Source organism: Coenobita brevimanus, chromosome 103 (genome assembly GCF_032717465.1).
Source record: "Coenobita brevimanus isolate Jiangsu-jjx chromosome 103, ASM3271746v2, whole genome shotgun sequence".
Taxonomy (NCBI): Eukaryota; Metazoa; Arthropoda; class Malacostraca; order Decapoda; family Coenobitidae; genus Coenobita; species Coenobita brevimanus.
The window spans coordinates 2097685-2112045 of NC_137056.1; the positions used below are offsets into that span (position 1 = coordinate 2097685).

Sequence of the window (14361 nt, forward strand, 5' to 3'; positions counted from 1 at the left end):
CCCAACATGGCGTACCAGCTTGTCCCCTTCCCGCCTCCCACGTCAGGCTTACCGTAAGCACCTCAAAAATAAGCAAGTTACAAAAAGCTACGCCCATGAATACCTCACAAATGTAAATGCAACACTCAAACCAAACTACTCACATATCATCGAAGGTAAAACGGAGATAATAAATGCGTGAAAAATGTGTTCAATATGTCCACGTGCCTAGACGTTTCTCCTCACGAAGTACTGCGAAGTAGCTGGCTCTAGCATGGAACGTTATTGGAACATCCTCTTCGTTATTTAACCAAATGTCATATGTAGGACATTTTCTTTCTCCTCTAAATATACTTTATTTTTTGTGCAATTTAATTAGAAACATAAATTTATACGGATTACCCAAATCGGTATCACAATAACAATACATTTAATACTTCTGAAAGGAACTTATTTGTGTGCTATAGTGTAAAAAGCGATGACTGCAAAATTCTTTCAGCCTTGAGATGCTCTTTATTATTGCCACAAATAAGTTTGCTTGCTGTGTCATGCCATCCTCTACAATATATTTGAAAGAATTCTAAGATGGCACCATGGCAAAGCTGAATGGTCATAAAACGAGAGATATCAGCAGCAGCAGCGTATTCATAAAATTTCATGGACTTATACCGCGTAGGAGATCCTTAGTTTACACTTTTACTTCAACTCATGCCGGTAGCAGACACTACATAAGTAAACTGCAGTAAATAATAGTGGAAAATTATAAAAGCACGCCATTATACTGAATTGCTATGCAGAACTGTTTACAGTAAACAGTGATTAAGATCCTTTATGAATACTTGCTTAGGTCGGAGGGTCCGCGGATATATCGCAGCACAAACAAATCTTCACTATTTGAATTCGGGAAAACTGATTTAAATACTGCTTAACTGACAGAAAATAAAAAAAAAAAATCACAGAACAATGATAGTATATGGCTTCAGATCCCCAGCTAATGGTCTTCGTGACTGAATAATACTGCCTTTGCAGGGAAGGGTAGCGCTCTATCCTGTAACCCTGAAGGGCTATAATTATCATCTATCTAGATCTAGCTCAGGGGAATAATCCTGTCCTATGACTGGATAATAATGTAAGCTGTTTTTATTTTAGATCGTTAGTGGTAGGTGGTGGCGACCATCATCCAATCACTCGATGTAGTGCTGCCTACTTCTTCCTTAGCCTTTATTATTCTTTTTCTGTGCCTGCCCTCCTCTCTTCCTATTTCTCCCATCTTTCCTGTCACTTCTTATTACTTTTCTTTCCTTTACAGGTGGCATTAAACATTGAGTTACAAGCCAAATGGTTTCCTGTGAGCCAAGAAACCATTTACAACGCTGGGTTTAGCATATAACCAAACCATACGTGCTCCCTACGTGTCAGCAAGAGGGTTGGTGGAGGGTTAGTGCCCCTCCTCGTAAAACAAATAACTCAAAGTCAAATGGCCACCCCTTACGGGATTACGGCGTCTGGCAATAGATAGATAGATGTGATGAAACTGTTTACTATGTAATTAATGATAATAATAATTGTAGTTTACTAACACTTGTAATGTATAGATATAGCAGGACAGACTATAGTTTACCACTTTTCAGTATTTCCTATGAAAATTCCATGTCATCTTTTTCATGTTGCCTGGTGGTCCTTCTCACTTTTTTCCTGCCAGCATCGACTGGAGGGTTTGGTGGCTGGGGGAGAGTCTTCTTGCTTTACTGTCCTTACCTTCAACATGTAGGATTAGATATCATAGTCATAGTTTTCTCTGTAACAAGCAGCCTCGAAAGGACCATATTAGTTCTGTTGCTGTTAGCTTTCCTTTGTAGGCTGCTCCTTTGACTCACTGTCTGACGCACCTCTCCCCTCAGTTCTATAGTCTCAACCCTCCTCTTCCTTTCTCCCTTTCCCCCCAAGTCTCTCAGTCTAGCACTTGGGATAGGGATCTGCATTTATAAACCCTGAAATTGGGTGCGTTGTTTCAGCCAGATGGGTGGCCGAAAAGGCACCCCCCCCCCCTCCGAATATTCAAATGGTCACACCAAATAACAAGGATGTTGCTCTCCTCCACCAACCTGCTACTACGATATGCAATCATCGATTTGCAAAGCCGTCATTGTTTTGGGTGCAAACAGGCTAGTGTAGTGTCCTTAGACAAGAGTCCTGTGGGCAAGGCCTCGTCACCAAATGACATCCAGCATCTGGGTAGCGCTGTGATTAGCAGAGACAGTGAACCTCTCGAATGCACTAGGAAAAAAGAGACTATCAGTTTTAGATAAAGCTTACCACCGTGGTGTGCCACAACCTTCAGGTGTTCTCTACTATATGGCAAGCCAAACAGTTTCCTGTAATTTAGGAAACAAGCTTCTATGTTGGCTGGTTACCATATGACCGACGGCACCCTTGGCCTAGTAGGCTAAGGCGTTCCAGTCGGATGTGTTAGGAAAGTGTTTGCATCCGGGAGGTAGCTGGAGTTTATTGTTTACCTAATGCCACACACGGGCGAGGAAGGCTGGCCATTTTAACCTTAAATGTCTACTGTGTAGCCTCGTCCTGGAACCCTATGCTCCTGATGGGGAGACAAAACGGATGACAAATCAATAGATATTCGGTCTTCCCCTAGAATACGACACGTAACCATCGAATCTTCAACCAGGTCCTCAAGTTGTAATGCTGGTGAACAGGGATACGGGGCAAACAGCTTTATACCGGGTAAGAGGATGTAGCCTACTGGGTGGTGATGGTGGTGGTGGTAACGATGGTAGATATAGTGGTGATGAAGGTAATGTTGACGATGAAGATAGTGATGATATGAGTGATGGTGATGATGGTAGTGGTAACGATGGTTGTAGTGGTGGCGGTGATGGTGGTGGTGGTGGTGACAATGGCTGTGGTGAATGTAATATTGGTGACTGTGGTAGCGATGATAATGGTTGTGGTGACAGTGGTGTGATAATAGAAAGAAAACAAAAGTAACTATAGCGGTTTGTGTCTGGTGATGAGAGATATCACTGTGGCCCTAGCATCATCTGAAATGTGAACCCGGTGGACTGAAGGCTTGTCTTACCATAACCCTCTTCTGCATCCATCTCGCTCTTTTCCGGGGATGGGAAAATACTAGAAAAACATCGCCTAGAAGTAGGAGAAATAAACTATACCCTGTTCACTTTAACTAGGCGTGAAATTGTCATCTCACCATCTTAAGTGCTGAGCTGTAACAAGAGATTAAGACTAGAATACGGTGATAGTCACGAAAAAGTGCTATGGAAGGGATGCAGAGCCGCAGCATTATCTGATTTTGCTGCTGATTTAAGAAATAAAGCTGCAAACGGACGAAAATCTGGGCCAAGTTAAGGTGATTGAAGTACTGTATAGAAAATGACGTCATCGAATAATAAAGTACTTACTGGCCACATTTAAGTCACAACAAGGATATGAAGTTAGTTTTAATCCAAAGGTGGCGAAACATGGGTAGATAAGGACAAGGCGGGAGCTTATACCTTCACCGATAACAGCGATAGCATTGACACATACACACCTTACCTTGCTCCACTGAACTATTATTACAGTGAAGGAAGCTGGGTCGGTGTCTGGGTGTGTTCGTGTTATTGATGAACTCTATATCAAAATTCACGCGACGTTTTCTTTCGGTGTTTCTTGCAAAGGATCCGAAAAAGCAATTTAATACATCTTCTATACGTTAACTTTTTAAAATATTAACTTGGAGTTTTAAATAACCTTCATTAACGTCTTCAGTTAGAAGGTAGGAGGGAGTCTCCTTGGTTATTAGTCAAATTTATCCTCCAATCCGAAAACACCTGGCCGTCAACTGAAATGAAAAAAGTTAGGGATCTGTCACGTGAAAATAACCAGGCTATAGAGAACGATCACAGTTTTCTTTTACCTTAACTTTGCCCAGATTTTCTTCCTTTTGCAGTTTATTTCAGGGAGCTCAGTGGCAGAAATACAGTGCTACGGCTCTACATCCTGTCCACTGCACTTCTTCGTGACTAGCATAATGATCTAGTGTTAATCTATCATTACAGGTCTTCATTCAGGACGGAGAGATGGTAATTTTAAACCAAGTTAGAGAACATACAAAGAAATAAGCGTTTTCTAAGAGTCTGACGAATACATACCGGAAAAATCGAACTACAGTATCTGCAACACGTACTGTAGTTGTGGAGATTGGATTTTCATTGTCTTTCGTTAGTGGACCTTGGAAGATGGTTGTTTCTTTGACTGTACGTAACCCCCTACTAAGATTTCACATTAAAATTACAATATCATGAGCGTAATATTATCTCCTCGGTGCTTATACTCCTTGCACTCTAACTAGGCCTAAAATTGCCATCTCTCCATCTTGAATGCCGAGCTGTAGCCATAGATTAACACTAGAATATGATGCTAGTCACGAAGAAATACTGTGGTAAAATTGTAGTCATAACATTGTCTTATTCTTCCATAGGCACAGGAAATAAGCTACAAATGTAAAAAAATGTGGGCTCAGTTAAAGTGAGAGAACCATAATAATGAAAACGGAATTGAATGTAAGTTTGTGTATCCACCATTACGATATTTAGAAAGGACTGAGCATAGCAGTAAACTCTTATATTACTGAGCCTGGCAAAAGAGAAGCAAGAATGGTTTGATACACAGGTGCTGCACGACCACCAAAATAGAAAAGGTATTTATGTAACTTCTCCACTCCTGTAGATAGTGTGTTAGGGACGTGATGGTGCTGCCGGGATGGTGTGTGGAGTGCCTGGGGTTGGGGGGCAAGGGGGTTGGAGGGACCACCGCCCCCCTTGCATCTGTACACAAAAATCTAAGGCTGAGGCGCTCCATTATGTCTACAAGGTGACCAGCTTTTTCGTATATATATATATATATATATATATATATATATATATATATATATATATATATATATATATATATATTACTCATTTTTACCGTCTCACCTTAGTGATCGACATCATCATTATCATCACTACAGGTGTCATCATCGTTGCTATTATAATCATCATCATCATCATCGTCATCAAAGTTACCATCACCACCATCAGCATAGCTATATTTCACTCGGTAATTCATACATCACCACACAGACCAACTCCAGCCCCATCACTAACCTAACCCCACACACCATTTCAGAGCAGACAACACAGACTCTGAGGCTGGGGAAGGCGATGACGATGGTGAGGGTGCATACGTACGCAAGGGTTCAGCTGGCGTTCCTCTGTTCCACCCGTCACTCATGCCTAAGACAGTGGTCGTTACAGTACAGCCCGGTGAGTTGCACAGAATTCGTAGCAGCATTTCTTTGCGAGATATTATGAGTATTAAACTGTAGCTTTCGGTTAAGTAGGGTACAAGAGGAAGAAAGTATGTAACAGGCAAAATAGATCGCCGAGGAAGAAGTGTTAGGAAATTTTCGAAAAAGTAGTAGACTAGGCTGGGTTGGAGCACTTTAGAATAGGTTACGTTAGGTTGGTTTAAGTTGGGTCATAGACATATTTTCAATAATCAGTATACACTGTTTAAAACCTGTACAGCTACTACTACGACTGCTACTACTACGACTACCGTACTACTACTACTACTATTCCCTCTACAGCTGCCAGCCCACAGCACCGTCCAGACCTGAGTTCTGCTAGCGAGTGTGAGTGGTCCTGCCCTTCCTCCCCCAGCTGCTCCAATGCTCCCAGCCCCACTCCAGTCCCCTCAGAGGACCCTAGCAGCCCCCATAGCCCCTCTCCCTCCCCCAGCAGCCCTAGCCGTTGCGCTACTCCCAACAGCGTCCCCGGCAGTGTCCGAAGCATTCACAGCCTCCTAAGCACCTCCAGCCACTCCCTCAGGCCTGACACTCCCGACACTGGTCAGGCCTCGACACACCCACACTCTCCTCTCATTACTCCTGCTGTGAGTAGTAGAACATAGATAGATAGATAGATAAATAGATAGAAAAACATAGACAGATAGACAGACAGACAGACAGACATAGACATGACAGGCGGACAAAGGCAGACAAATTGGTAGACAGACAGACAAATTGGTAGACAGACAGACAGAGACATTCATAGTTAGATAGATAGATAGATAGATGAAATAAATACAGTAAACAGATAAATAAAAATGCATGTGCATGTGTGTGAAGTAATGCGTACACATGTGCGTACGCAGGGGCGACGACTCCGACGTGTGCACCCGAAATTCCTGACCCCAGAAGAAGCTGCCAGACCCCTGGCCCGCCCCACGCACACCAACCCAGCCCTCATCCCCAGCCCCAACCCGGCACTCATCTCCAACAGACTCACAGGTGAGTACTCTCTCTCTCTCATATATATATATATATATATATATATATATATATATATATATATATATATATATATATATATATATATATATATAGTTTGTTTATACTCCTACCTTTGCCTATGCTACTACCAAAACACTTCGTAACCAAAGCAATGGGAATAAACTTAAAAAAAAAAAAAAGTAAATGCCACGAAGCTAAGTTATTTTTTTGGAGTTATACCCACATACTGTAGAAACTGTTTGATGCGAAACTAGGTTGAGGACCAAAGACCTGCACAGTACTGGCATTCTAGTAGGCTAGAGTCTTCATAATTTTCTTTACGAAACTTGTAATATATTGGCGTTTTGATGTTCTCACCCTAAACAGAATACCCACAAGATGATGGCAGAGGTGGGTGGCGGAGTGGGTGGGGTCGGGTGAGGGGGATGCTTGGCCTGGGTGACGTTGACATGAGGTACGTGGGTCAGTACCTGGCCGAGGGGAACGCCACGCCCGTTAGGCTCCGCAGCAACCACACACTGAGGGCCATCGCTGCCTTCAGGGGTCGCGCCGACACCAGGGACAACCCTGTGTGGTACTCTTTTGGTCTGGTGGTGGTGGCCGTGAGATACCACAACAGTCAGTAAGTGTCGGAAGAAGGACTTTGGAGATCTTGTAGCGCACCTTCCTCAGCGATTTATTCAGCATCTTACACCTGACCATCACCAAGAACAATCATGTATGGTACTCTTTTGGCATGGTGATGGTCGGTGTAAGGTACCAGTATCACAGTTAGATGACACCACTTGAAGGCACCCTTTTCCAGAACATACGTCATCGCATTGAAGGGATAAACTATGACACACTGAAGAAACACAAAGAAAATAAATCCTCTTATGCAATGGAGGCCCTCTATTTAGCCCTCCACACACACACACACACACACAAAGAAAAACTTGGCTGTGTGTCTGCTACGACTACTAAGTTATATATACTCAACGCCAGCCTTATCCACCTAGCAACATATTAGCATTATACCGGGTACTTATATGCTTTCATTATTTCTTATATATTTATCCTAGTGACAACTGCTGTTATCACCACTACCACTATTATCACCACCATACCACTGCTGCTGCTGCTGCTACTATTACTACTACCATTACTATTACTAGTGGTGGTAGTAGTAGTTGCAGTAGGAACAACATAAACAACAGCAGTAAAAGTACTACTACTAAAATAACATCAACAACAACAACAACTACTACTGCTATTTCTACTACCAGTACTGCTGCTGCTACTACTACTACCACTACTACTACTACCACTAATCCCACATACAAAGAGTACGGAACGAGTCAAATGGGTCAGCTGTTTACGAAATCTCCAAAATGCAAACGTTCAAAGTATGTAATTTCTGTGTATATTTCAGTCTGGAGGTGGACATTGTGCAAGTGACGCAACTCCCGCCTGGCAAAGAGAAGGTACCACTGGACTTTAAGGTGAGATGAAAATAAAATGATGATGATGGAGATGATGATAAATAAAAATATAACAATAGTAATAATGGTGGTAATAATGATAATAAACAATAGTAAATAATAATAATAATAATAATAATAATGATGATGATGATAATAATAATAAAACTTATGGTTTCGCCAATTCTTTGGTTAGACTGATCTGGAAAGAGAGAGAGAGAGAGAGAGAGAGAGAACATGATAATGATAATGATGATGACTCCTTTGTATTTATCTTCCGTCTACAAACATCTATGCGTATGTTGGTAGGATCGAACAAACCAGTCTATACTTTCATGGACTTTGGTATAAACAGCCCCGTAGCTCCTACTGACGAGTGCTTTTCAACAGGTATGGGTGAGACCAGGGAAGAAAGGGAGGTGGGTGAAGGATATAAAGGCGGGTCTCAGTCACCCATCATACACATTCACACCAAAGTGCTCCATTAAGGTCAGTTTAAGTCAGTAAGTCAGCTGATGTTCGAGTATTAATTAGCTAAGCAGTCAGTTTAATGTCCAGTAAGTCAGCTACTGGATTAAATAGCTACTCAGTCAAAAAACCCTTCAGCCTACAGCAGTTCAAGTCCAAGGGTTACAGATTTTTTTTTTATTTTTTTATGAATGGACATACGTAATCTGGTGTATGATTTTTTTTTTAAATTTTGACTGTTCTTCCTTCCTCTGTTCATTTTCTGTAAAAAAAAAAAAAAAGTCACTGCAATAACAGGGAAGTTAGGTAACATCTGTCAGTCAGGAAGTTAGTCAATCGGTTAGTTAAATATTCAGTCAACAACAACAACAACAATAGTAATAATAATAATAATAATAATAAGCACCTCGGTCATCATAATCACCATCACCTTCCCATTATCATCATCAAAATCAACAACTGACAGCTCCCTACCCCCCCCCCAGCTCAATAAGGTTGGTGAGCGGTCCTTGGTGGTGTCGGGGTTCGAGTCAAAGCACAGGGATAAGGACTATCTGGCCTTGGGTCACGGTCTTGTGCCAAACTTGGGCGCTCAGAGCCTGGACGATGAACAGTGGCACAGCTTCCCTCTGCACCTTAGACATGGCACCAAGGTAGGAGGTAGATAGATAAAGAATGAGAGAGAGAGAAAAAAAAAATAGAAAAATAAATTCCCCGAGCTAGGCAACTAAGGCCATATGGCCCCGCTGGGGTTACAGGAGTGAGGTACCCCTCCCGGCAACGATAGCCCGGGCGAGGCTCGAACTTGCGACCTCCCGATCACAAGCTCAGCGCGCTACCACCGTGCTACCGCACCCCACAGAGAGAGAGAGAGAGAGAGAGAGAGAGTAGGTGGCTGTGTGCGAGTTGCGCAGGTGGCTATGTGTGTAAAATTAAGTTATCCATTAACATCACACACACACACACACACCTTCCTACCACACTCACACACTCCAATCACACTTTCTTACCACAAGTACCACTGCCTCTCTGATCCCCTCTACAGGAGCAGGACCATCTCGGGATGGCCCTGGTGGCGCTGTCCTGCTGCGAGAGGTCCTACGGGGAGTATACCTTCACGGCGGATATACTACATCTCAGGAATATTAGAGTACAGATCCTGGGACCTAATGTGGCCTCGTCGTTTAAGAGTAAGGAATGCTGCTGCTGCTGATGATGATATGACGATGATGATCATGATCATGATGATGTATGGAGCTAGAGAGTAGAGAGATGATGATGACTGGTGTTTAGATGATGATAATGACGATGACGATGACTGGCGGTTAAGTGATAATGATGTTGATTTGTGGTTATGTGATGGTGATTATAAGATTATGAGGTTAATAAGGAAATGAGTAAACAAAAGAGAATGTGTCCTTTTTAGCTGGTTCAGACATGGGAAACGAATGAAGACTATTTTTTTTTTTAAATTATTATTATTATTATTTCTTTATCGAGCAGCCCGTGTAGACATCTGGGTGAGAGCGTTACTCTACACCGAGGGTTACAAGAAAAAGAAAGACGTACCAGGAATGAAACTGGACAGACCCAAGGGTAACGGGGAGGAGGGCTGGCAGGCAGTCTTCAAACACAACTGCTCCATTGACTTCCCCGTAGCCAAGAAAAACGTCCATCTCTCCTCCATCGTCTTACAGGTCGGTTATGAGACGAGAATTAGGTCTGTCTCCTTACAGATAAGTAATAAGATAAGAGTATTAGGTTAACTTCTTACAGTTCGATGATAAAACAAGAGTGAGGTTTATCATTCCGGTACCGTCTTAAACATCGGTTTCAGCACAAGAATAAAGTTTATCTCCGACGTCGTCCTTCAGGTCGATAAAAAGACGAGAATACGAGACATCATTGTTGTGGAAAGGTTACTAATACAATGTAAAAAGTTAAAAAAAAATAAAAAAGCCAATGCCATGTTAGTCCCTTCGAGGGGTAGGGATCAGAGATTGATGATTTACTTCCCTTGATTGCATGCACTACATTATCAAAAAATCCCCTCATGGGGCTCGAACCTATGCAAGGGCATCATTCTAGCTGGGACGTTCTAATCACTAAATCACCAGGAATTAAAAGTAAAAAGAAAAAAGAAAAAAGTTAAGCCTTAGGCCTACATACCGTCTTATAACATGTGCCTCTAAACAGATCTACGGTCGAGCACGCCACACTGTCACTTCGAACGAGGCGGAGCTGGGCAGGGTGGTGCTGGGTCCTCACGAGCTGTTTGGTGGGGAACAGAGGCCACAGGGACTCTTTAGCCATCCAGACAGGGAGGTGGGAAGGGTGGCAGGCGAAGAGGGAGGCATGGAGGAAGATGGTGAGGCAAATGGAGCGGCAGGTGATGTGGCAGGCGAGACAGTGAGCGTGCCCGGCGACCCCCTGGATGTCCGCCTAACACACTGGGGGCTGGCGCTCAGGAGGATGGCCAAAGTGGAGATGTGGCACAGATTGCAGATTTAGCCGTTGCTTGCTGGAACTTCACACAGATGAAAAACATCGTCTAGAATTTTATCTAAGAAAAAAAAAGTTTGTTTATGACTACAGAAATGTTAATCACGATACTATATTTAAACCATCGTGTTGAACACCTATGTGCATCCACAAAAACAAGAGGATTACTTGATAAACTTACTGCATCATTGACTGCTTGAAATTTCTTCAGCTTAACGAATCACCTGGTGTTATTCACAGTTAATCAGAATACAAAAAGGTCCTGTTATCCTTTTCCAGCTTTATAATGCCAAAAATTGTAGCTCAGATTAACTTTTCCCAAACACACTACTGTATTTGCAGTATCTTATCTCGCTGTCTACTTCAATGAATGGGTCTCCATAAGATACCTATCCTTATTCACTACTATGGTTTACTTTTCTCTCCATAGTGTATATTGTCTCACCTTCATTTTGAAAGGCATTGTTTTATGCTTGCATGAGTCAGCCTTGTTCACTTAATAGAAACTTTTTACATCCACTGAGACAGCTGTTTCCGTGTGGTCTCTACTCCATGGTTCAGGCTTTACTGCAAGGGTCAGGTTCTACTCCATGGTGCAGATCATATAAGGGTTGGGTACTGTACCTGGAGGATGTCCCATTAAACTCGAGCATAGTCTGGTGCTTAACAAAATAAATAGTCACACTGTCGACCACACCAGTGACTTACCCAGGTTTTCTTTTTATTCTTAGGTGATGAAATTGGTCATGATGATGATTATGATCTATAGATAAAGAGGAGGATAATAGCAAAGCAAAAAGTTTTTTTTTTTTTTTCTTTTTTTTTTTTTTACTGTCCAAACACGTCTCTTCTTCACAAGCTGAGGGTCTCAGAGTAACTACAAAGCCTTAGTAGATTGTGGAAGTGCTGGGAGTGGTGAGACCAACTACAGTTGATGTAATGAATCAACATTACTGTTGTCAACTAGGGCAAATGAGATAAAATGTTACAACTCCAGGGTAGGCAGGAATAGGAGATGAGACAATGTATAGGCTATTACTCAGTGGTGGCCATTATGTGATTCGCTTGCAGTCTCTGAGTGATGCTGAACCTCAATCACGTGAAACCTCACTCTGAAGACAGTGTCTTTCCATAAGAGTGGGATGAAAGTGTACTGGTAGCTTTTTGTGCTAAAGGGTTAATCATATTTGGCATAGGAGATAAAACACCATTCACTCTCATCTTAAATGTCAGGACCAACAGCCTAGCCCTGGGCTTCTACGCTCCTCATGGGGCAACGTAAGATTGGACGATGGATGGATGGATAAAACACCATAATATTAAGGTGGATAATGTCTTCCATTTTGAAGGAGGGTAGGTAGTTGTAGAGATAGGCAGAGGTAAATGCTTTTATGATGGTAGATAAACCTCTTGCAATCCATTAATGAGGTTTCAGATCAGAAGACAAGCTTCAGAGTGGAATAGTGATTAACTGTAGGTATGCATGATGACGATGTCATAAAATTGTGTATGCTTTTGCTTTACTAAGAAGCAGATATATACTGTAGTTGTCTTAATGCATAGTATGCAAGATATTCAGTTGTGTGTGCGTGTGTGAATGCAATTATTTTTTTTGCATTATCATCATCATTATCATCATCATACTCCTTTTCCCACATAAAGATGAGTAAGGTTTTTCTAAAATAAATATAAATAACTGAAATGAATGAAGCTCCAAAAGGGGGGATAATAAAACACTGGAAACATAACAGTATCTCTTTTATTGATTACACTTGTATACAGCTTTAGTTATACAGTACCTGGATTCATACAATACATAATACTCTCCTAATATTTTGTTTTCTTTATGGTCACAGAACATAAACAATACTGTACTCTAGAACAGTTTCCAGATACAGTAACTATGACAAGGCATCTATGTACAATTAGTTTACAACAATCTATGCAGAGGACACAATTTCATAACCTGATTTTGGGCTGTATTTCAGATGCCAAGGGAGACTTCGTAACACATTTTTCTGGGTGATTTATTCTGCATTTAACATCTTAATTTTCCCTTTTTGTCATTATCACCATCATCTAATCCTGTGTTGCCCCATGAGGAGTGTAGAAGCCCGGGGCTAGGCAAGTTGGTCCTGATATTTAAGATGAGAGTGACCAGCCTCACTCATCCCTGAGTGGCATTATGTGAGCAATAAACCCCAACCACCCCTTGGACAGAAACCTGCAGAGGCTCAATCCGACTGGAGCACTTTAATTGCCCACTAAACCACCAGGCACCATAATTTGGTTAAATGGTTACCATCCAGCATGGTAAACAGTTTCCTGGTGTACAGGAAACCATTTGGCTTCTCACTCATTGAAGAGTCACTCATAAGCTGAAGGAAGAGGAAAGAATTTTCTCTTGTCTCTATCTATCTATAGCCTGATGCCTTAATCCCGCAAAGGGTGGCCGCAAACAAAACGCCTCCAAGTCGCTCTGTCACCCACCATTTGAATACCTTCCCGCCAGCTCACCCCCCCCCCTCATATACCTCTCAACTCCATCCCTCCACCTCATCCTCGGTCTACCCCTACCTCTTCCACCCTCCACCTCACCTACATACATCCTCTTAGTCAGTCGTTCATTCTCCATTCTCTCCACATGTCCAAACCACATCAGTGTATTTCTTCTAATCTTCTCAACCACATCCACACCCACCCCACAACGTTCCTTCACTTCTTCATTCGTCAACCTGTCCCTCCATGTCACTCCACACGCTCCTCTCAAGTAACTCATTTCCACTGCTCTCACTCTTGACTTGTTCCCCTCTTGATAGGTCCACGCCTCACTTCCATATGTCAGGGTAGGGATCACAATACTATCATGCAGTGACTTCTTAACTTCCATACTCTATCTATCTATCTATCTATCTATCTATAGCCTGACGCCCTAATCCCACAAAGGGTGGCCGCAGACAAAACGCCTCCAAGTCACTCTGTCACCCACCATTTGACTACCCTCCTCCCAACTCACGCCCCCCTCCCTCATATACCTCTCAACTCTTGTACATTATATAAATAGTTAAGAATCAACATAGCTTCTTTCAGTAATGTACAAGAAGATGAAAACACATAATGGACAAAATAAATCCTTAAGGAAAAGGTGTTACATCATCTGCGAAGTGACAAGAAATATGGCCCTTCGTTGCAACTATGGCATTAATGTTGACCTCAAGACCTTATCCTACAAAAAAATCCATAAGTGCAATCAGTTGTTTTCCACCATCATTACCCTTGTTGGAGTCAAGGCTTTACCCTTTCAGTATGATGGAATCTCTTGGATTATATTCTTGCAAACTTCATCCACTATTCCATTGATGGGTGGTAACAAAACTCTGAACCCTAACAAATGCTTTAAATCAAACTTTGCATGACATGTAAGCACTGGAGGTCCAATACCTCTTTTTAGTATGGTCCTATGTCTTCTCAGGGGTTTTGGATGTAACATTCCCCTCAGGGCTGGTGTGTTTGTGAGCAAAACATGTGAATGCACTTGGATGAGTCTATTCAGCTCTGTGAAGGCCTTTCTCAATGCAAGTGTTAGGGACAATTTCA

The 14361-nt window shown here is 42.1% G+C and overlaps 1 protein-coding gene and 1 pseudogene across 4 annotated transcripts in view; one reads left to right on the forward strand and one right to left on the reverse strand.

Moving 5' to 3' along the window:
- Window positions 1-10517, reverse strand: part of LOC145415700 (serine/arginine-rich splicing factor 6-like) — a 35814-nt gene extending 25297 nt beyond the window's left edge. For 2 of the 4 annotated variants that reach the window (XM_080284921.1, XM_080284918.1), the window contains exon 1: window positions 144-236. The gene's annotated coding sequence lies outside the window, so the exon portion shown is untranslated. Of the gene's footprint in view, window positions 1-143; window positions 237-10431 lie in introns of those variants that run through there. The other 2 variants (XM_080284920.1, XM_080284919.1) reach the window with 2 other exon arrangements.
- Window positions 7-10773, forward strand: LOC145415553 (uncharacterized; annotated as a pseudogene).
- The last annotated feature ends 3588 nt before the right edge of the window (window positions 10774-14361 follow it).